Raw genomic sequence first — 23,801 nt, 5'->3', positions numbered from 1 at the left:
GTCCCCAAAAAAGGACAGAAAGATATTTATACACACACTTGCTATATGAGAAATTATGGCTATTTCTAGCTTTAATGAGAGGTCTGACTGTGGCACATGAAGCCACAGCCTTCTATTATAACTTTAACTTGGCTAAAACAGCATGGAGGGATCACAGCAGAGCCTTTTGTAGAAGCCATCTAAGCCTGCTTAGAAGTCAGGTGGCTAACGTTCTCAAGTTCAAGACACCACAGATTTACTGCAACTGATTTCTAAGCTCCTCAGACTAAAGTTAGCTCAGGTCTCTCTTTGTGCATTGTGTATTTCCCACCCTAAACAGCAGTGCAAATACACTACACTGGTAAGTTGCTGTTGCTTTCCATAACTTCATTTCACCATGAGCTGACATGCATACTAACAGCAAGAGCTGGAAGAAAAGGAGACTATAAGATATTCAGTACTGAACACGTCACGGCACAGAATCAACTTGTGTTGCCTCTGTACAGTGGCAGTAATGTCATTTCATAGGGAAGTGTTATGTGACCAAATTAATTGATTGTTTGTAAAGTACTTCAGGATGAGAAATTAATGGCCAAAAATAAGATTACTGTTTATATTACAGGGATGTTCACTAGAGCATGTGCCTGTTTAATTCATCCAGCTTTGTAAATTCATCCACTCAAGCTCTCAGAAGCTCTTCGTTATTCAAACTCATCCTGGTGGGACATCAAAGCAGCGGCATTTCTCAGCTATTGTATCACAGATTGCCTTAGAATTAAGAGCTCATATTAAGAAAAGACTGTCTCAAAAGGTGACACGTGAAGGGGTATTTTCTTCCAGTGGAAGTACGAACTTCTGGAAAATCTATACTATTCACCTGCATGGAAGGTTGAGAAAGGAGGCCTGAATGCACAAACAGATAAGCATAAGCTGGGGAAGATGTCAAATGGGGAAGGAAAGGAAGAAAGGTGATAATGAAAGACTAACCAGTGGAGGACAAATATTTCAAGAGGGCCCAATCAGAAGTTTAAATGTGGACAAGTTACTCGGTAGCTATTCAAGTTCAGATGAAAGAGAACCCCTAGAAAAGAACAGACAGGTGAAAGTAGAAAATGAGACCATAGACAAAAGACAAATCATAAGGTAATGACAGGCAAAGTCAGTCAGGACCAGATAAATATGGAACTCAAGAAACAACAGTCTAGGGAGAAAAAAAAAAATGCATGAGAGGAATATAAATTTTAAGGCTATAAATTTCAGACAAGTACAGGTATCTGAAAATGCTGTGGTACTGCTCATAGGTAGAGCTCTCAAAGAGCCTTCTCCCACTACTTGGCAGAGAATCTGATGCCTGTAAAACTTCAGCAGAGGGTAGATCCAGACAAAAATGCCATAGGGGCAAGATGATTTCTGTGACATAAGGAAAAAATCTAGTTCAAGATTCTTGAAAGCAACAGAGGAGGTGAGGACACTTAAAATGAAACATAAGTCCACAGAAATAGGAATATATGAAGCCAACGGAGAAGTGAAAGTTCTGCCCAGGTCACCTTCTACGTGCTTCATGCACCAATTCCATCAACCTGACAGATCAAAAGTAAACAAGTGAGGGAGCAAAAGTAACACTGAGACACCAGGATTTATGGAGGCTTTTCTGTTTGATTTTTATGTTTGTTTGGTTTTGTTTGGGTTTTTTTTGGTTTGGTTTGTTGTTGTGGTTTTTTTGTAGGTTTTTTTGACCTCAAAGACTAAGGAGTGCATTTTAAGTACCCTAAAAGTTTTATTTTCTGTTACTCAGCTGCTTAAGTTCTAGCTAAGGTGAAAAGGGAAAGGTAGGAGAAACACATTCCTGTAAAGCATGATTTGATGAGGTCAGTAATTGTACACAAACTGTAAGTCAGGAGAGCTTGTGTATCTGTATGTGTATATGCATGTACAAAGACATCCATCTAAGATAAAAGTGAAGAGTGAAAGTTTTCCATGAAACTATTCAAATCTCCTAACCTGTACACACAATCTTATTGTTACATAAAATAATGTGAGAGACAGATCTCATCCCTTTTAATCAATGTCCTGGTTTTGTTAAAAACAAGTTTCTCTTTCAGTGAATTTTGCCTGTCAGCTAAAGCCTTCATATTAACTGCATTTTCCTGGAGAACCAGACATGTTTTGGTAAACCTAGCAATGGAATGCAAACTTACTGATAAGCATGGATGGACATCTCGCAAGAGGGGCAACGAGAAACCGGTGACCAAGAAACTGACCAACTGCGTATAACATTCCATTCACGTGAATACTTCATATAAAAATGGGAGATCACAAGGATCTCATCCCTTTTGCCTTTGCTTTTTCCCTTCTGCTTATGGCCGACATTAGGAGAGGACCTTGCTAGTCGTCCCTGCGAACTGAGGCCTAGTGACAGACTGAATCCAGCTCCGGTTGGCTGCAGAGTCCAATCCAGGACTTCAGGTGCCGGCTCTGCAGTTGCTGAGACTTTCAAGATTGGTTTTGTATATTTTGTATTATTTTCTCTATTCTTATTAGTAGCATTAGTAAAACATTTTTAATTTTTCCAACTCTCTTCTCTCTGTCCTTCTTTCCCTCCCGATCGCCTGTCCTGAGTGGGAAGCGGGGAGAGGGAGGGGCAAAAATGGGGAAGTGGGGGGGAGAGGGGGTTAGCAATACATCTGCCAGGATTTTATTGTCACCCCGCAATCTAAACCCTCGACAATCAAGAAGGGAGCTTTTAAACCCATTCACTGTTTCTACTACTGTATTATCTTTCTTTCATCCTAGGGTCTCTGCCTAATGCAATGGATTGAGTCCACCAGTTTAAGCCTACCCATTCTTGCAGGGAAAGAAACAGAAGACAGAGAAGTTAAGACTGTCAAGTTTTGGAAAATACCCTATGCATCTGTGATACATAAGGCCAGGATGACAGGATGATAAAAATCCAGCCCCCAAAAAGATGATTACATAGAAATCAGTCTCACTGACTGAGAAATAATAGACTTTCAGAGAAGCCAGAATAAGGGTACTGGCCCCAACTCTGAGTTCTGGATCCCTCCCACAACACTTAGGTGATTCACAGTATCACAGTATGTTTGGGATTGGAAGGGACCTCAAAAGATCATCTAGTTCAATCCCCTGCTGGAGCAGGAACACCTAGGTGAGGTCGCACAGGAACATGTCCAGGCGGGTTTTGAATGTCTCCAGAGAAGGAGACTCCACAACCCCCCTGGGCAGCCTGTTCCAGTGCTCTGTCACCCTCACTGAGAAGAAGTTTTTTCTCAAATTTAAGTGGAACCTCTTGTGTTCCAGCTTGATCCCATTACCCCTTGTCCTATCATTGTTTGCCACCGAGAAGAGCCTGGTTCCATCCTCATGGCACTCACCCTTTATATTTTTATAAACATTAATGAGGTCCCCCCTTAGTCTCCTCTTCTCCAAACTAAAGAGACCCAGCTCCCTCCGCCTTTCTTCATAAGCAAGGTGCTCCACTCCCTTAATCATCTTTGTTGCCCTACGCTGGACCCTCTCCAGCAGTTCCCTGTCCTTCTTGAACTGAGGGGCCCAGAACTGGACACAATATTCCAGATGTGGTCCTCTCTCGATCTACTAACCACCCCCCTTGTAATACACCCCAGGATGCCATTAGCCTTCCTGGCCACAAGGGCACAGTGCTGGCTCATGGTCATCCTGTTGTCCACCAGGACCCCCAGGTCCCTTTTGCCTACACTGCTCTCTAATATGTAGTTTCCCAACCTATACTGGAACCTGGGGTTGTTCCTGCCCAGATGCAGGACTCTGCATTTTCCCTTGTTAAATTTCATTAGGTTATTCCCGGCCCAACTCTCCAGCCTGTCCAGGTCCCGCTGGATGGCAGCACAGCCTTCCGGCGTGTCAGCCACTCCTCCCAGCTTAGTGTCATCAGCAAACTTGCTGATAGTACACTCTATTCCCTCATCTAAATCGTTAATGAATGTATTGAATAATATTGGCTCCAGTACTGACCCCTGAGGCACTCCACTAGATACTGGCCTCCAACTAGACTCTGCACCACTGACTACCACTCTCTGGCTTCTCTCCTTAAGCCAGTTTGCAACCCACCTCACTACTCTATTGTCTAGACCACACCTCCTCAACTTAGCTGTGAGGATGCTGTGGGAGACTGTGTCAAAGGCTTTACTGAAGTCAAGGTAGACCACATCCACCGCTCTGCCATCGTCCATCCACCTTGTTACATTCTCATAAAATGCTATGAGGTTGGTCAAGCATGACTTACCCTTGGTAAAGCCATGCTGACTGCCCCTAATAACCCTCTTATCCTTGATATGCCTTGAGATGGCACCAAGGATAAGCTGTTCCATTACTTTCCCAGGGACAGAGGTGAGGCTGACCGGTCTATAAGTTAGGTAGCAAGTCAGTCTTCAGAATCACACACTGCTCTTCCATACCACACAGAGGATATACCTAATGAACCAGAAATCCAAGTCACCCACCCTCTGCTTTAATTGGCAAACTATATTCCCTCCTACCTTATCCCAAAGCCAAGAATACAGTCCAGCAAGTCAGGATTGCCAAGTCCCTCTGCTATTCTCTTGAAGAATTACTAGAGTGCAGTAATACATAGTTGCTTCTGCAAGTTGCATTGGAAAGGTAAGACTGGAGTACCATCTGTTACTCATCATGATCTCTGTCTGCATAAGAGAATGTGTTCATAATTAAATTATAATTATGTTTGTATCTAAAACAAGAGGGAGGGAAGAAAAGCTGCTTTTGGGCTGTTCAAAGGCACTAGGATAAGACAAATCTCTCCCCCTGCCAGCTTGCGCCCACAGATGCCACCAAGAGATATTTACCCATTTGTAAGAAAGGGTAAAGTACCATCAATTTTCACTTCTCTGGTTAGTCAACACACCTGGAACTGGACTATGTTCAGACAGGTTGGGCAGGGTATAGTTCATGTTGATAAAGACCCAGTAAATAATTCCCAGAAAGCGGCACTGCAGGCTGCCTCAGGAAAGCTGAACTTCGTTTAAAACCACTTAAAAAGGAAACTCTCTACAAATTAAGACTTGGTAATGAGTAGAAAAAGATCAGAGGCAGAACTGCATGCTGATTATAAAAGAACTTAATTAAGGAAATTGTACCCATCTGCACAATGTTGAAATTGCAACATGTTCATTTCCAGGATTACCAATATTTCTACATCACAAGAGAGGGAAAAAAAAAAAAAAAACAAAAACAAAAACCAAAACAAAAAAACCCACAATAATGCCCAGGCTACAGCCAGTTTTCTAACGTAACAGTGCTGTCTATGTATATTCTGCATCTCTGTCTTATGTATTAAGCACACACAGCAAGCTCAATGTTCCTTGTAGAAATATTTTCAAGCAGTGGCAAGGTCTGAATGTCATACATACATAACTGATCAATAAAACAATCATCTTGAAACAGCTCAACTTCAATCTTGCATAACAAATAGTCAGAGCAAAGCTCTAAAGCATATCAGCAGAAACAGATTTTCACCAGCTTTGTTTGACTGCCAACTCCTTCCTTAGCCACTATGAATAGATCCAGTCCGTTTCTCATCTGTGAAATTCAGTTGTGTTTCAGAGGAGTAAGATTCATATAGCACACATTAAATAAAGTCCTACATAAGATCCACCAAGAGATTTTTCCTACCTCCACACTCGGTAACAGCTGTGGCCATTCTGACTCCAGACTTGTCATTGACCACTGTCAATAAGTCAAGGGCAATCCTGCCTTTTACATTACAAACATTAAATGCCTTTGGTGTTGTTACCAGGAAGCACGTCAGAAGTGACGAAGCAGTCAGCTGTGTACAAAGCTCCCATGAATATAGCTCAAACGCACAATGAGGAAAGATAAGAAGCAAAGATCTTTTAGCAAAATGTGCTTATTCAGACCAGAAAGAGATCCCAATAAATAGAAGGTCAAAAATCACCTGGAAACTAAATTTCAGGTTGCTAATATCAGAAACCACCTGCTCCCCTCCCCCCCCCCCCAAAAAAAAGCATACCACACCACAACTCAGTCTAAAAGTATCATTGTAGCCAAAAGCATCTTTAACAACAAAACTTTTGACTACTCTACTACTCTTTTGACTATTTAACTAGCCTTTTGATTTAAAACACTACACCTTGATTTTGTGAAAGGAGATGTTGTTCTTTTAAAATAAACCATCAGGTTCTTATTCATTATATGTAGACCTCTTTAATTTCAAAAGTATGTGTTTTCTGCTCAAACCAGCCTACCCTTCTTCCTCATTTAATTGCTTAAACCACCTATTGCGTTACTTCTGAAAAGATACTCCCTTTTCCCCAGCATTAATGCTGCCATACACCCAGGTGCTCTCAGGTATGTCTTCTGGGAAATGTTGCCCCATTGGTAAAGGATAATTTTGGTCATTTGCCTCAGCCTTCTGAATTAATGGCAACTGTGGGCTGCAGACAAATAACTGAGCTGCATTTGCAAGGGAGCCTTACAGTACCATGCACAGAATGCTCAGTGTATCACAAATGTATATATATTAAGAAATTCAAGAAAACACACAAGGAATGCTTAGCATCAGGCCCTCAAAGTTTGAACCTGTTAAATGTATTCAATATCACATTTGCCAGAGGAGGGGGGTGGAAGGTAATAGCAAAGAATTTTGTCATCCCTGCAAGCTGAATCCAGCCATTTACTTCCTTCTATGGATACTATATTGCTTTTTAAAAGAACATTTATTTCTGGTTCAGCCTGTCCTGTATGAACCTTTTCCTCAGTATGAGTATAATACAATTAACATCACTTTTCCTTCATCTTGGGAAACCATCACAAAAGGCAATCAGAGCATAAGGATATACTCCAAGTCCAAAAATGGAAAGATTTTCAACCAGCCTATTTTGTAAGGGCCATAAGTAAGGCAAATCATTACCATTCATATTTTATAAACAAACAAAGAACCAATAAGTAACTACAGAGCTCATCAGAAAACAGAAGAGTGTGCTGGGCTCTGAAAATCTATTAAGTGCAGGGCAGTTTACCTATAAACTTAGATTATTCCTGCTTGGAGATCATCAGGATGGAAGAGAACAGAAAAAGCCTGGTTCTGGTCCTTTACATACAGTCGAACAAAGGCAATTTAAAATTGATTTACTCATCGTCATGAAAGCATCAGCACCTCATGCAATTAATGATTAAGACTGTTTAAATTGATCTGTTGGAGGAGAGAAACAACAGTTACTTTGAATTACCAATCAGCAAATAAGCACCAAATATTCTTTTGCACCAGTCCCCCACAACTTCATTTCAGGAGGATTCCAGAGCTATCTGACTTGGGAAACTCCCAGCAGAGAGGGAATACAAGCAGTGCTCAATGCAGCAAGCTGCCGTATCTGTGTGTGCATACCTCTTAACCACAGAAGCAATGGAGACAATAAAACAGAATATAGAGGAAAAACTGCTTGGGTAGAGCTATCCCTAGCCCCAAGTCCAGCTGATTTCTAAAAATATATTGAAACAACTTCTTCCTAGAATGTAGCTGCTCTACTTAGAACAGGGTGAGAAATGTTAGGGGTTTTTTTCCTGTCTTTGCATCACAGGGCAGGTGTGTGTGTGCGGGGTGGGGGGCAGAATTTAAGAAAGAAAAGTGTTAAAAGTGTTTTCATTTCTTTGTTAATAAAAAAATAATTCAACATCCACAGAAAAATACAGACAGTGACTTCAGAAGAGCTCAAAACCACAGTATTCACCTGATGGATCCAAACAGAAGGCTGACTATTCTCACACCATCTGCTCTACCTACTTGCTACCTACCATCTGCTCTAATCCAGGAACCAGGTCTTTTGCTTTGGCTCTCCCTCCTCTCCACCCTTTGTCCTCCTGTCCCCAAATTCTAACTTAAACTTCACACAGTTTGACTGAGTCCAGTACTTCAGTGCAAAAAGTCCTGTTTTTGATGCACTCTGTTAAACAAAGAAAACTGTCTTATAAGCAACACCTAACCTTAATTATATAAGTTTAAGATCAGTAGCATGCTGATATGTGTAGTATAACATACAGTAGCATGCTGAATAGACTATATATTTTTTTTTTCCACCGAGTTTCACAGAATTTGAGGAATCTCGTAAATGATGCCATTGAGCACTGCCCGGCAAGGGAAGATGCATGGGAACATATTGAGGTCACAGCAAACCTTACTCAGCTCTCTCTCCCCTCTATGCCTGCCCTCAACTGCAGCTTAGCGTGGGATCCTGACAGCAGGAGGTTCCCACTATAGGCCTTTGGCTTCATCTTTCTGTCAGCCCCCGGACTCGGCTCTTCTCAGGGACTCTCCACATGCTCTAAAGAAGAAAGATCCCAGGCGTTTGTCTGGGGCTCTGGGAGCCGCTTGCATCATTCCTTCTGAGGAAAGAGCTGGAAAGTTGCCCTCAAAAACTCATTTGCAAGCTGCACTCCCTTCAACAGTTTTATCAGCTGGCTCATTTCAAGCAGGTTTTTACAGAGTGATGGGAGAATTGGACTGGATGAAACCACAGGATCAATACCTTTGCTTATCCTGGGCACCAGATGCTCAGACCCACATCATTCTTCAAAGTCCCCAGTGAAAGCTTTTTACAGATACAAAAACATGAAGACCACCTTCTCCTCCTCCCCATCTCACCTTCCTGGCCCCAGAGTTACAAAAAAGTTATACATATTCTCTGACTCTCTAGTAAAACGCAAACACCCACCTTCTCCTGCTTCTGTCTGAGAACTGACTGGAAAGACTAAAGAGCTGTCAAAACTGAAGAATTTATCAAAACAAAGCACAATGTCACTGGTAATGAAGAACCTTGCAAAGAGAAGCACAGTTTTAATTACCTTCACAGTCAAGAATCCTGTCAGATCACAGGAGGACTATAAGAAAAGGGAAGAACTATTAAAGACCAGTGTTGGCACAAAACCAAATGGGTATGAACTGGCTATGAACAAATTTAGTTTGGAAATTAGAAGCAGATTCCTAAACAGAGGAGTGAGATTCTTAAATGACTTCCTAATGGGAAACAACAGGAGCAAAAGCTGTTTAATTTTAAGACAAAGACTGATAAATTTACAAAGGGAAGCCTGCAACTTGATTTCCTCCAATTGCAGAAATGCTGTACTCCATGACTCAAGAGGTCTCTTTTCAGCCTTGCACATCTCATCCTCTGCTGAGTCAAGACATAAATAAATAAAATCCAGAGACAAGGTGCAGCAGAACTAGAATATTAACAGGGCAGCTAGCATAAGCATGAGGCTGATTTCTTTGTTATGCAAATTTATCTTGGTGGCGGTGGTTTTGTTTGTTTGTTGTAATTTTTTGCTGGTCATGGTGGGTTTTTGTTTGTTTTGTTTTGAATGGAATTTATCCACTTGTAGGGATTTCAGTATTTTCAGGTAAAAATTTGGTTCATAAGAAAAGGCTGAATCAGTGATAAAATTCTATATATTTATGAACAACTGCAAAAAACAGTATGGAAGTGAAGCCTCCCACCTATCACGTAACTATTAGACTAGACTGTGAGAAGTTATCTTCACAGACCTGAATCCAAGGGTTAAAGCTGTCAGAAAGAACCATAGATAAGAGTAGATAAGTGAGGAAAAAAAAGAAAAACAACAGCAAAGCATTCAGGAAGAACGAGTTAAAGAAGATTTATAGCTGTGGAATGTGTGGATGGGTGTAGAAGCGTTCACGTGTATATTTCAGACTTGAGTGAAATTTTGCTGGAAAGAAGTCTCCGAAACCATTAAAAAGAGTCACCAGGGAGAAATCTTTTCACATTCTATTTTTATAGTGAAAAACCCTGTATAATACCACCCTATTCTACACATAGAAGAAAAAGCAAAACATATGACATTGAAAAAGCATGAAAAAATATAGTACTGTAACTTAAGAAATCATCTGTGAACTCTCCCATAGCACATCAAACATGAGGTATTCATTCATTCCCACAAATAGAGTCAGTGTTGATCTATAAGCTGCAGCTCTGTATTACACATTGCAGTTTTGTGCATTTAAGCCAGAATAACATTCCCAGAGGATTGAAAGAACCCGCTTCAGTGAGTTGTGGTTCTATTTTGGATCATATCACAGCATAACAAATCACAGTTTCAGACAATGGGATAAGGGGCTCAATAAACCAAGTAGCATGATAACTTCATGTATATCCCTTCCACACATGCAGCCATGTGTAGAATCAAATCCACCTAAGGCCCTTCAAACTGTGCAACTACTAAGCAATGATCACTCTCATGCGTACATGTATCCATATACCATTATTCATTTAATACATGCTGTTGTATAACAGTAGCTTTCTAACCCTGTCCACACACACACAGACTGTTTACAAGATCTGATCTCCCACGTTTGAGGAAACAGAAGAGAACATAGTTTTTTAATGCAGAACATTCTTTTGGTGCTGCTGGTTTGTTCCAGTAGTTTTACAGCTGTGCTCCATACAAAGTGGTCCTCAGAAGCAGAGTCACTAGACATATTTGGTAACCCAATATCTCACTGTGACTTCTGCCCTACAAGAAATTCTGAGTGCTGAGAATTATGCACTGGTACCCTGCTGGTCTAGCACATCTTTATAGTCAAAGAAGTTTGTATACTTTTAGAAGGAGGGGAATGTTAGGGTTTTTTTTAATCACAAATTAAAGGCTGAATTGGAAAACCAGCCATATTGCAGCTATCCTATACTGGAACTCCAGTCCTGCTGACCTTTGCTCTGGTTCTCAAAGGAATAAGGTTGAAACATGCAAGGGCATCAATAAAAAAAAAAAAAAAAAAAAAAAGTTTACTTTTATAAAGCATCTCACAACACTCCGTAGATTAGCAAGTCTTTCTGAAATATGGAAAGACTCCTGTTAACCACCAAGTAAAGCTGAGAGACCAGACTTCCCAGAGAGTTCAAATATTGCTGAGGTATGAGATGCTATATTTTGCTAAAGAATTTTGCACATTAGATGCCTGACTACTAATGTAATTTGGTTCTCAGACTGAGAAACTGAAAATGTAACTCTGAGCTATTTTGACTGCCTGGGCCTTGGGACATGAAAGAAGTCAAAGTAGGAAACATAAGCATAAGCCTCCAAATCCTGACAGTCACACTTTCTTGTTCTTTCTCTATGGTGCTCCAAGTCAAAGCTCTGCAGTGGTTGCCTTCTTTCCAGCTAGTTAAGGCACCCTGAAAAAATAAATGAAACAAGAAAAACAACTTGGCTGAAGTACATTTTCATTTTTTCACTTTAATTTCACCTACAAGTCAGCCACCTTAAGCATGGCATAGGATGGCTGGCAAAAGCATAACATTATTGACTAAAACCTAGTGTCACTAGAACTCGTTATTTGTTCTCAAGTATTTTCTTAAGTGAAGAAAAAAAGGTTGTTCTATATAAATAAATCCCTGAAGGGCTTTCAGCTGAAATGCTGTACAGTATTAGACGATGAAAGAACTGTTAGCGAAGTGAATAAGAAACAGGAAGTTGGAACTACCTGGCCAAGTTTCACTCTTTTTCCCGTGTAATATGTAATTAAAAAATAACCAACACAGAGTGAAAAACAGCTTCCAGTACAAATATATACTTTTATGACAAGTGCTCTATAGACAGAAATCAAAGGGTTTTTGGTTTGTGTGTATGTTGTTGTTGCTGGTTTTTTTCCTAGAGAATATGATTAAAAGACAGTTATTGTTTAAACAATTGTATCTATGTCTTCTTCCATTTTTCCTGAGATTTAAACACAAAGCTTGCAGAAATATTAAAAACAGTATCTCTTTTTTTAAAATGCAACACCTTGCCACAAAGTTTAGTTTGTGCTAAAGTTATTTCACATCCTTGTAGGTACTATCACAACCTCTGTGCCACTCTCATAAGTAGTCACCCTGTCCCACCTTCCAGCCTGAAAGGAAGTGTCTGCAGTTCACAGACTCGGACTTCTGGATAAGATTAATGCAAAAGCCCACAAGCAACTTTCCAAAAGGCCTCTGAATTGAGCAAAGAATAGAGAGACTACAAACACAGGACTTGTGTAATGCAAGTGGCATACTGAAAAACCGCATCAGGCGGTTAAACGATTCAGAGGGCTGGTAATGGAATACACTATGTCTTTCCACTAGGTCACTAGGCTGGATTCATTTTGGAAAATGAACAAAAACCGTTCCCACTTGATGGCTGCTCATACGAAATGATCAAGGCTGTCCTGATAAATGAGTGAGTTTACCACAGCATTATTTCTCACTTGAAACAGAAAGATCACAAGGACTTCTGTTGGCACAACCTCCACAGATCACAGAAGCAGCCATTCCAAATCTGACTAGTCAGCTCCTGGTTGGCAATCCAACAGTGCTGGCCAAAAAAATGAAGTTGAACAGAATGATGCTGAACTTCAGGTTTGAGCCTCTAACTGGACTATAAGGCAAAGCTAGAAAGCAGCACTGGGGAAGCTGTCTCAGCCATGGTCCAAGGCACCACTTGTTCTGTGGCTGAACAAAGGGACGGCAGTTTTCCAGGGCTGCCACCGTAACAGCTTTCACCCAAACTAAATTAATTTTGCCTTTTTAAAACAAAAACAGAAGAAATCCAACTCACCGGTGAAGCTGTTCAAGACTTTCGAAAGATAATAATCCTTCAGCTTACCGGGATCTGTGCTTAATAGATAGATGTGGGTGCCAAGAGGCAGTTCAGCCCCAGCTGCCAGTGCACCTTTCTGTTCAAGCAAATCCAGCTTCCTGACTTTTAGAACACACACAAATTTGGCACATTTAATCAACTTACTGTTCATTTTACTAAGGTATCCAATTGCCAGAAAAATGTTTTGTTTGCCTACCAGAAGATAAAAATGGAGCCGCTGGTGTGTTTTCTTAAAAAGAAATAAAAAAAGAAGATAATTTTGATGCAAACACTGAAACTTTTATTTTTGGTTTGTTCCAGCTGCAGTACAAGGAAAAAAAAAAATCCCCCATCTGTCCCCTGCATCAAGTCCTGTACCTGAAAGCATATGATAATGCCCAGCCTGCTGTCAAAGCACAAGCTGTCAACACAAGAGAGAAGCACTAGTATGGGCATGCACATACACATGCATACACACACGGTGTTTATAAAACTGCCGCTGTAAGGGATTTGGGGTTTATTGTTTTAATTAAATGAAAATGATAACACCAACTTTTCATATGGTATAAGCTCGCGTTTCATCAGCTGCTGGAAAAGATTCTCTTGGAGAAATGAAATTACAGTGTTTCTCCATGTACTTAATGTGGATTTCAAAATAAATACAGCTATGTGATTATGCCAGTTAATAGACAGATGTAGGTAAAGTTACAGGTCTTGATTCATCTAGAAAGAGGTTGCAGAGCTAGACACACCATCTAGCTAACACATCATATTGGCTAAACAACACAATGCCCAGTTAAAACAAGCAAAAAAATACCCCACATGAAGCACAAGTGAAAAGAACTGGGAGGGGCAGTTGGGAATGGTGCCCTCAGCCTACCTGCTGCAGCTGGTTATTGTGTTATAAACCACATGGCATAATCGACAGCTCATTATTTGATGGTCCTTCTGCTCATCCACGTTTCTCACCCTGTCAGGTTTCTCAAATAGAACAATGCATCAGAGCAGGAAATTAAGAAATATGCAGACAAAGACTTCAGAACCGTTTGTGCTCTGTGCTCCACTTTAAAATTCAGCTGTTACACCCTGAATCAGTTGCACTGCCCAGCCCCGCCCTCCCTTCCCCCCCCCCAAAAAAAAAAAAAAAGGACAATTTGACAAGATGGTAAGCAGCAGCTCTTAGTATAAAAATATCCTTTCCAATGAAGGCACTAAGAAATGCAGCCCATACTGAATAACAGCACTACCCACTGCCACTTTGCCTTTTTTTCTTATATGGAACCTTCACAACCCATGGTCTCTTGAACTTACCCAATTCTAAAAGAGGAAGGGAGGATCTCAGCAGAGCCTTTTTTGGTCAGCATGAATCTACAAATTCCTACCTCTTTTCCCCATTTCATGCTCCAAAATACATCAACTTGATACATACTTTTGCTAAGTGCTCAAAAGATTATTTCACAGGTTTTGGGGTGTAGCAAAGACGACAAAAGGGATTTCACCATTGTTTTGATTTACTGGTTGGCAAGGTCAGTGCAGTATTTAAATGTAATTATTTAATGATATATTAGGTCATTACCCTGCTTTTGTAAGTATAATTAAACTGACAGAGTGCCTAAAATTTTTTTAAACACATCTTGTTCATTTTTTCATACATTTAAGAAATAATACTCTCAATAATGTATTGAGACTAAAGAAAGCTTCAATATTTCCAAAGATTCTGATAAATCTGGTTAAGAAAAAATAATTTTGGAACTACAAATAAGACAAATGAACACACGCCAGTCATCAGCTGCCTCAGACACAAGATGACAGTTGTGCATGTATGAAGATGGAAATAAGTTGATGCCTTAAAAGATGCTCATGCACATGAGCACTGGTAGATCTGACATTGTCTGGAAAAGTTGGGACTAGCTGCATATGGGTATCTACTGCACTGAAATTATTCTTTGAGGAACACATTCCTGCAATAACTCCTTTCCATCTACACCTTCAGAGCTATCGTGCTGGTTTGACTGAAAATTAGTTAATTTTGTTCATGCAGTTAGAAACTTTTCTTTTTCATAGCTAGCATGGCCATTATTTGGACTTAGAGAACAAGAGATAACACCCCAGGACAGACTTAATGTTTTTAATTGCTCTGGTCTGAGAGCCAAGGACATTCTGAGCACTCTGCCTGCAGGTGTGAGGCATCGAGAAAGGGGGACATGGACAGGTCAGACCTTGACTGACATCCACACTGATCAATAAGAGTAATCCATCCCATTAGCAACACACTTCATATTTAAGGAGAATAGGGATCTTCCACTCTCTCTCTTCTTCACTCTTTTTGTCAGAGCCAGGGGAATTCTGTTTGGGATATTTAGTTCAGCCTTTTGTTGTTTTGCAGAGGCCTCTGGGCCTTTCTGTCTTTTTTTGTTTTTTCTCTTTTCGGGATCAGCTGTTCAGGACCAGGTGCTGCTTCCTGGGACTGGCTGCTTGGTGTGGACAAAGTTTGTGAGGAATTGCATTGAGTAACTTTTATATTATATTTAAATTTTTATACCTATTAACTGGTAGTGTATTAATATTTTATTAAACTGTGCTTATCTCAATCCAAGTTTCTCCCCTTTCAATTCTCTCCCCTATTCAGGGGGGTGAGTAAGCAGCTATTGTGGTTGTATTGCTAGCTTGGGTTAAACCACACCAGCTATTAAATCTTATTTACTTTCCTTCACCTTCTCTGCAAGTCAACATTTTTTGATATTGCTCAGGACAACTTGAGAGGTCTTCACTTATGCTGATAAACTTATCCTTTGTGTGATGGAAAATGTGGGATTCCAAATGCTTGCAAAAGTAGAGACAGGCAAATAAATCAGATGTAAAACCACATTTCAGTGTAAAAAATTGACTATGAAATCCTTTATCAAAGGCCAAGGCAGGTTACTATGTTATCAGCACTGTGAGTTTTTTTTATACAAAAGTGAGGATAAGTTTGTATCCTGCTTGTTATATAAAGCAAGAAGAGGCTTTACCTACAACAGAGAATAAAGCCAGATTCATCTCAGCTATGTGAGCACCACAAGCCTTCATAACCTGTGATAACATTCTGCACTACATGAAGCTAGAAACATTCTCGGAGAAAGGATTTTGTAGTAGGCTTCATTAAGCAGACTATGATAAGATGCTCAAAGATGAATTAACCGCAACAATCTGAAGCTCTGAAAAACAACAACCAAAACTAATAATGCTAGAAACCAAACTGTTCACAATTTGGTAAGTGTTGCTCTGGTGAGACTCACTCAGCAGAGTTACTGTCAGTGTAAGAAAGTAGTACACAAGCACTCCAATGGCAGGCACAGAATTTATAGCACCACCACCACCAAAGTATCTACTGGCAGGTAAAAAGAGTAGTTTCTAATGAAAAGAGCTACTCAAGAAAGCTCCATTTCTTTAATTTGGCATAAATAAGGTGAAGGATTTCTTCACATTTTAAATATCACACACGTCATATTAAGCTAATGCTTTGGAGACTTGACAGGATTTAACTGTATGACCTCAGTATGAGCCACAGACCGACAGAGAGTGTGGACTCTCAGGCACAAGATAACCCAAAGAAAAACACTCAGGAGCAAAATAAAACACATACTAAAGTACATTTCCAAACAACACAGTAAGAATAGGATCAGGCACAAAATCTCATTTGTGACGCAAATATTTTAATTCAAAATACAGGGCAAGTAGGAGAACCGAAATCACTTCAACTACTATATTAAAAATGTCATGCAGACAAATTAAATACATTGGGAGATGTAACTGACAGGAGCTTAGCTGAACCTCAGTGACTGTGGAGGACATACACTTCCAGTGAATAAATTAGCCTCCTAGCAAGAAAAGCATCTGCTAGGGTCAAATGTGTCTCAGGATGTCTGATAGTTCTAGCATTCTCAAGATCTTGCTCCACTCTCCAGTGGTCCAGCCTGTCCTGCACAACAGCAGGGGCACAGCTGAGTAATCCCACCAGGTAAGCCTGCTTGAAGGAAAGTGAAAATGATTCTTCAAAAAGTTACCAAAGCATCAGTCAGACATCTGACTAGTACCTGCTAGTTCAGAGATAAACTAAAGAGGGAAATCTTTCCTGGGACCCAATAAATCATTTCAAAGGGCCTTTCATACCTGGATGTCTACTGAATCATAAGGAGTATAAAAGAAACATGTTTTGGTTTTGTGGTTTTTGTTGTTGTTTTCCTGAAAAACTACTAACATCCCGAGGATGCACTGTCTCACAACAACTGTTGTCTCTTGCAGGTAGGAAAGTTGGCTTCTGGTCACGTTCTCCACTCATTCAGCAGATGTAGTAGCAGTCTAAAGTCTTCAATCAGGTATAATAACCAAGAGTCTGAATTACTGCATTCTATATGGTCATTCAGTTCTTTTAATTTGCTTTGCTCAGCATATCTCACATTAAGGACTCAAAACCTGCAGATCTTTCCACTCCACTGCAAACAAATTGTAAGTAACAGGAGTAAAGCCAAACAGAAACATCATCTTGTTTTAGGCACAATCAAAGCCCAGGTCACAACAGAAACATCAAATTCTAATAGATGTTGTATCAGATGGAAACTTGACAGGTCTGATTCTTCTCTACTCACAATAGAACTGCACTACTTTAAACAATACCTTCATTCTTTTTGAAGCCTTTGATTCAAGGAAACTCAATTCCTATTCCACATAGTAGCAGAGTATTATTTTACACATCAGGGTACACATAAGCAAGTATACACACAGAGAGGTTAGGACAGTCTATTACTCTATTTGCTAACTCTTCATTACACATTGATAGAATATGGCACAACTATCAGCCTCCTGTGCCAGTAGTGGTATTGAGATTTCTATGAAGAAAGCTATACATCTGACTGAACACAACCCTCTTTCCAAACTACTTGAAAATATGTGGTTCACTCATTAGGGTTTACAGATCTTATTATTCAGCTTATAGGTCTCCAAACTCGGCAACATCTGTGCTGGATACCAAGGATACATTCCCATATCAGATGTTTAACTCCAGCCTGCAACTTGATCAACACTGAGTCAGAGTTCTTCCTCATCTCACACACCATTACTGAAGCAACGTTTCTGTCAGGAGATTCCATAATTTCCCCCTCCTTCTTTGTCCAGGCTGATTCCACAACACATGCCAGAAAAGATAACAGGATCATGACCAGGCTCTAATTTCTAGAGCTGAACAACAGAATTTATATTTTTCTTTATAATTCAGGTAATCACTTTAAATACAAACAAACCACCTCCACAACCTAAGAGAAGAGAAATGAAGAACGTTGACTTCTCTAAGTGGATGCTATATACTGTAGCTTTCCGCGTGTGTGAGTAGTTTCTGGTTTAATTGTTTAAAACATCTTATCTCTACTCGATTTTTTCACTTTAACTTTTCCCAAGTCCCCGTTTTAGGGAGGATTATGCCAGATGCGGCAACAGCGCCCTCTCTCTGATGCAGAGAAAATGGCATTTAATGCCTATGCTTTTCCAGAGCTGCCAGTCTATTTAATTAAATTTAAACAAACATATACAACATCCGCTCGGCAATACTTCGGCATCCAGATTTCCACTGATAACGCAGTTTTTAAAAGATTCTTATTGCTCCTGCACACATCCCAGCGACTTTTAAAACTGTTTAAAGCGAAATTTGTTTTTACTCTGGAAAAGTAAATGACAAGTCACTTCAAGCTTCTTGAAAGTCTATTTTTCAAGTCTCCCTCTTTAATCATCTCCGCAAGAAAAGCCAATTACAACTCTTACCAGCTTTCTTTCCCCCCACATACAAAAGCACTTGCTGGTTTCCTGTTCCCCACTCCTGCAGCAAAGCGTTACTGTGGAAAGAGGATTTTAAAATAGGAGCACGAACAGTGACAAATCCTGAAAGTTTTTTTTACACTTTTATTTTGCGTCCATGTTTTCCCAGTTGCTCTGCCCAGAAGACAATCGAAAAAAAAAAAAAAAAAAAAGAAAAAAAAAAACCGCGGCCTGCAAAAAACATTACAAATTAAAAGACTGGAAAACTGCAGCCCACGAAGGAGGATGTGACTTTAGTTTGACTTACCGATTTTATCCAGCTGTATATTTTCCTACTTGCTTTTTACAGCGGCTGAGCTCAGTACTCAGGAACGTCCAGCCCGTGTCAGGGAGCCAGGCAGGGCGCTGGTCCCCACGCTGGATGCTGCCGAGCGAGGGGAGCGGGGGTGCCGGAGGCTGCTGCTGCTTCGTGAGCTCGCTCGGACCCAGCAGCTCAGGAACTGCTTCCCATTCCCAGCCCTGCTCCAGCGCTGCGGGCTTCGAGAGGCTGGGCCGGCCCCTGCTACTGTGCTGCACTTTCTTAAAGGCACAAGCTCCGGCCTGGCAGGAGCCCACGCCAGCCGGGAGCTACCGGGGCTGCCCGGGGCGGTGTCTGGAGCCGGGGCGGCGGGAGGGGTGGGCTCGTCGCTTCCAACCCGGGCGATAACCATCGCAATGCGAGACAGTTCCCTACGTGCCTTGGAAACAAGAACAACTCTCTTCTACGCAGCTTTTCATTCAAGGGTTTCAGGTGTTGCCGTTCTTCATTTTTGCTGCACTCGCGCCCTCTGCAACACAGGTGGGAATAATTACACGGCGAAGGGGACGGGTCCGACCATTTCCCGGGACCGCGGGGGCAGGTTCCCATCTGCGGCAGGGACCCCAGTGGGGTGCAGCAAGTCCGCCTCCACCCCATGCGCCGCAGACACGGTGGCACGCTGTCCCCAGCCCACGGTTTGCAGTGGCACTAGGATTAGGAGTATTCCCTCGCACCTTGGATCATTTTGACCTTCAGAGATTTTATTCCCTATAATGGAGAGGGTATGACGTAACTAAGTAAAAAGCCCTCATTTCCCAGTTTTTCCTCCTCACCCATTCTCAAGATAGTTTTAATCCTAGGTAAACCACTGCTTCTAGCATATTTTCCATTTTCTGACCACTTTCAACCATATCTGATATTAATAGTTAGATTGATACGGGGGAGCTGCCTGCTTCATGTGTGTTGCTGTCTGCAGTGAAAGAAACTGCATTCTCTGTTACACAGTAATACTGAAATTTGGAGACAGTGATACCATCTGCAAAATCTCTCTCAAGCCTTTTTTTTTTTTTTTAACTCAAGAAAATATACGGTTTGCTCTCTGTATGTGTAAGTCATTTGTTTTCATTAGAATAACTGAACTCCCATGATGACACCACCAATCAACACATATCACAAAGCAAAGTCATATATACAAGCATGTATATATTTAATGGCACAACCAGAGAAAGCAAGTTACAGAGGAAAAATATCACTTTCAAACCAGCAGGCCAAACCAAACAAGATGAGACCAAGTCACCACTGTCCTGTCCTCTCTGCCTTAACATACACCAATGCACTGCGAGCACAGATTGGGTACAAACTGCGAGCAAGCCGATGTGGTATCTTTCTGTTTCTTTGCTCCTATTGTAAAAGAACATGGGTAGAACCCAAAAGGTGAATCTGGCCCTTTTGATGCTAAAGGTCCTTCACAAACAGGCTCAGTAGGTATCTGCTAAGTATTGGCATGTATACCTTATACCCTCTGAGCAAAGCAGCCATTTAGCCACACTACTAAATTATAATCTTCAGCATTATTAGCTTTGTATTAAACCACAGGGAGACATCGGCGTTCCTCTAGCATGAGCTGTACTAAGCTACTGCCTTTCTCAGCGCAAAACCTGGGAAAGTTTAATATGATGTACATGTGCAAACTACACGTGATGCATGGTAGAAAAGACTTTATAATTCCCTGAGTCCTCCCCTCTGTTCACACACTCTATTGGTCTGTTAATTCTCATTTTCCACTCACGTCTCTGCCTGCTACTTCTTTTCATTGGATTCTCCAAGTCCCTGCCCATTTATTCTGTTTCCTCCTTCTGCATCCTAGGTACTTCTGGTACTGATCTCCACCTTGCAAGCTCCATCTAACTGTCTTGGTCTCCCTTTCTCCTCTCTATCCTCTCAGCTTCTTATTGCAAGAGGAAAGAAGACCTGAAAGGAGAGGTGGGAATGATTAACTGATTCATACTCTGGCTTTCCCACTGCCTTCTCCTTCCTCCAGACAAGGTTCTGGAGCCCAAGACTTGTATTCAGCTCTAGAATTAACCTGCGGTAGCAGGCCAAGGGACAAGGGTTAGGTAGGTTCACATTACCAGAACCATCACACCTCTCACCTTAGCACACTGTACCATTTATCATGATACAGTATAACCAAAGTAAATGGCCCTTGTCTTGTTCGTTAGTTAAAAGTTAACAAAATGCTTATCTTTAAGACAAAGTTGGTCATCCATTTGATGCCTCAGCTAAGGTTATGCTGATATGTATAAAGCAGGCAGAGTCTGCCTACAAGACAACAGGGTAAGGTGCTGCAGTGGATGGGGATTTGAATGGCAAAGGCATCAATAATGGAGAGAAACTGAAGCTTGGGGGCAACTAAAGCAATGTTCCAGTGCTTGGCACACACCTAACAAGAACATGCAAAACACCAGAAAGTGCCCAGCAGGCTTGTGCCACTGCACCAAAATCATCTAACCACCATAAATGTTAAGATAAAAAAGAATATCTGCTGCTCCTTACGTATGTTGCTTCTTACACTCCTCATAATCCCATGTGAAAGCTGCCCCAACCCCTCACCGCAGCATCTGGATGTTCCATTGACAGAGCATTGTCTAATGGTTACAGCACAACTCCTGGTTTCTATTACTGGCTGTAGGAGAAATGTGTGGTATATTAAATACAATAAAGAATGTAGAATTCAAATTCTGCTGCATGCTTTCATATTTAGTCAGTAGTAAATGAAACTAGATAAATCACCGATTTTTTTCTGTGACTCTGTTTCACCACCACCAAAAAAAAAAAGTACATCAAACTCTGTTATATAATTCAATACTTGTATTAGTAACAGCCTGGGATAAAAGATGACAAAGAAGCCAGCTTTATTATTAAATGTTGAACTACAGATACCTCAGTGAAAACTGAAGAGTGTTGCAGTTTGCAAAAATGTTTGACTCTGCAGAACAATCCCCTTGCACAATAAGTGACATTTAATAGGAGCTATTTTGGTATCTACGCTTATAGGGGACAGCAAAACCAGAAGTAATGCCTAAGTTACCACAAGAGAAAAAAGGTATGTTTCTCTTTCTGAACAGTGTATCACATAACATTTATATCCCAAGACAGCACTAAAATACTTACGAAGGCAGCTTCTTCTGAATACAGGAATAAGGTCATTAAATAAATCACCTGCCTATTTCTATAAGCATTTTTAGGCCCTGATGACCAAGATCAAAACCACAAAGCTCTAGTGTCATCTATATATAAGGGCTTGTAACAGTAATGAGTGAAAACACAAGGGAAAAGGGACACACAAAAAGAAACAGATTCTGTTTCTCGAAAACAGATTCCTTGTAGAATGCAGAAGCAAAAGCTTCCATTAGATGTTGCTCCACCTCTGGAGATACCAACTGTTTGTTAGATCCTTTGTCAAAACAAAAGGACACGAGTATATTAATCTAACAACAAAAGCGCTCATTGTGAGAGGATACCAGTGCCAGGCTGCCTGCTCCATCTGACAACGAGATTAAACACCAGGGCTCTGTGAGCTCGGCTGTGTGCCTTGCCTGACACCACCACACGGTGCAGCTACTGGGCCAAAGACTCCTGTGCAGTCACCTCGGGCTACAGAACTGGCACGACTCTCATATCCTTCCTACAGAGATCATCTCTGCATGTCTCCCAGTCTCTGAAATACCACACAATGTTTTGAGCATCTCTTGAGTGTGACATGCAGAGCTGTATTGCTATTATACTATACACTGACATTGGATGTAACATGGTGATGGAACCATCACAATCCTTACTACCAAAGAGCCACAAGAAATTCTGTTCCCTGTCACTGAGAGGCTGAAATGAGGCACATATAGTAAATACAATATAGACATGCATATAGGTAGATTCTTTTAGTTAGTATAACTCTTCAAAAATTATTTTTATCTTTGGGCTCAAACCACACCATCAGATCTATGAGCTGGATTCCACCCACACTGACTTTCTGATGAACAAGGATCAAACCATGCTCCAATTCAGGTATATAAGTTTCAGATTAAAGCTTTTCAATCTTGCTCCACATCTTTAGTGTGTTAATACAGCAGTTTGACAACTTGCTTTGAACTTTAAAAATGTAGGGATGAGGACAATGCTCACCTGAATTAAAGTTCATTATTAACCAAAAATTAAAGCTATTAATGCCACAAGGTTGTTTTCTGCTTGATGAATCATAATGCATGTACATGTGTGTGTGCATGCATGCATTTACACATGTGTATGCATCCAAATATTTGAGTAAAACTGGGAGAGAACTTCTTGATGTTAAGGCTAGCTTGCATCTGATGTATTGTTGTACTTCTTTTTCTGCAGCATTCCTGCCATCATGGAAAAAAATGTTATAGTTAGCTGCCACTACAAACTCAGCACAAACATTTATTTTTGGTGGGTTTATTTTCTCAGTTAAAAAAAATGGTTAAAAGCAAATAACTTGGTTCCTAGAACATAAGCCTTATCAGACCTTTAAGACTTGTACAGATAATGAAAGTTATGGCCTTCAACATGAAGATAATGACCCTTGACATTGCCTTAAATCAATGTATTAGCTATCAAACTACTTCCACCAATTTTTCTTTAAAAAAAAATATTTGTTTTCCATATTAAAAAATGGCCCACAGCATGGAATTTAGGTCAACTACAAGTACAACTACATTTGAATCTTTACCCATCATAATAAAATGTAAGATGTTGGTTTGGACTTTTCTGGAGATGGCACATTTCAATTTCACCTTTTTCCCCATCAGCTCCTTCTCTTTCATTGGCTTCTCAAGCCCATTATCACCCTCTCTCCTGTACTGGTTTAGATTTAGTGAGTGATCTGCGTAAGTTTTTTGCTGACAAGGGAACATGCAAACACCAAAGAAAAGCCGTCAATATTTGCTGCAACTTAGACAACAGATATGAAGAGAGGAAAGAGATATATGCCCTACAGAAAGGAGAAAAGGTTTACAAGCTTAGAAAGCAAAGTTCAGAGATTACTCTAATGGAAGGGAAAAAAAAAGAAAAGAAAAGTGGA

At 40.6% G+C, this 23,801-nt stretch overlaps 1 protein-coding gene across 10 annotated transcripts in view; it reads right to left on the bottom strand.

The window, feature by feature from the left end:
• DAAM2 (dishevelled associated activator of morphogenesis 2) overlaps positions 1 to 23,801 on the bottom strand; it is a 232,962-nt gene that overhangs the window by 162,761 nt on the left and 46,400 nt on the right. For 2 of the 10 annotated variants that reach the window (XM_065058136.1, XM_065058144.1), the window contains exon 3: positions 18,713 to 19,232. The exons of the other annotated variants lie outside the window; for them this stretch is intronic. The gene's annotated coding sequence lies outside the window, so the exon portion shown is untranslated. The remainder of the gene's footprint in view (positions 1 to 18,712; positions 19,233 to 23,801) is intronic. 10 annotated transcript variants of the gene reach the window in all.

This window comes from Columba livia, chromosome 3 (genome assembly GCF_036013475.1).
Source record: "Columba livia isolate bColLiv1 breed racing homer chromosome 3, bColLiv1.pat.W.v2, whole genome shotgun sequence".
Taxonomy (NCBI): Eukaryota; Metazoa; Chordata; class Aves; order Columbiformes; family Columbidae; genus Columba; species Columba livia.
This window is presented reverse-complemented; position numbering and strand designations above follow the sequence as displayed.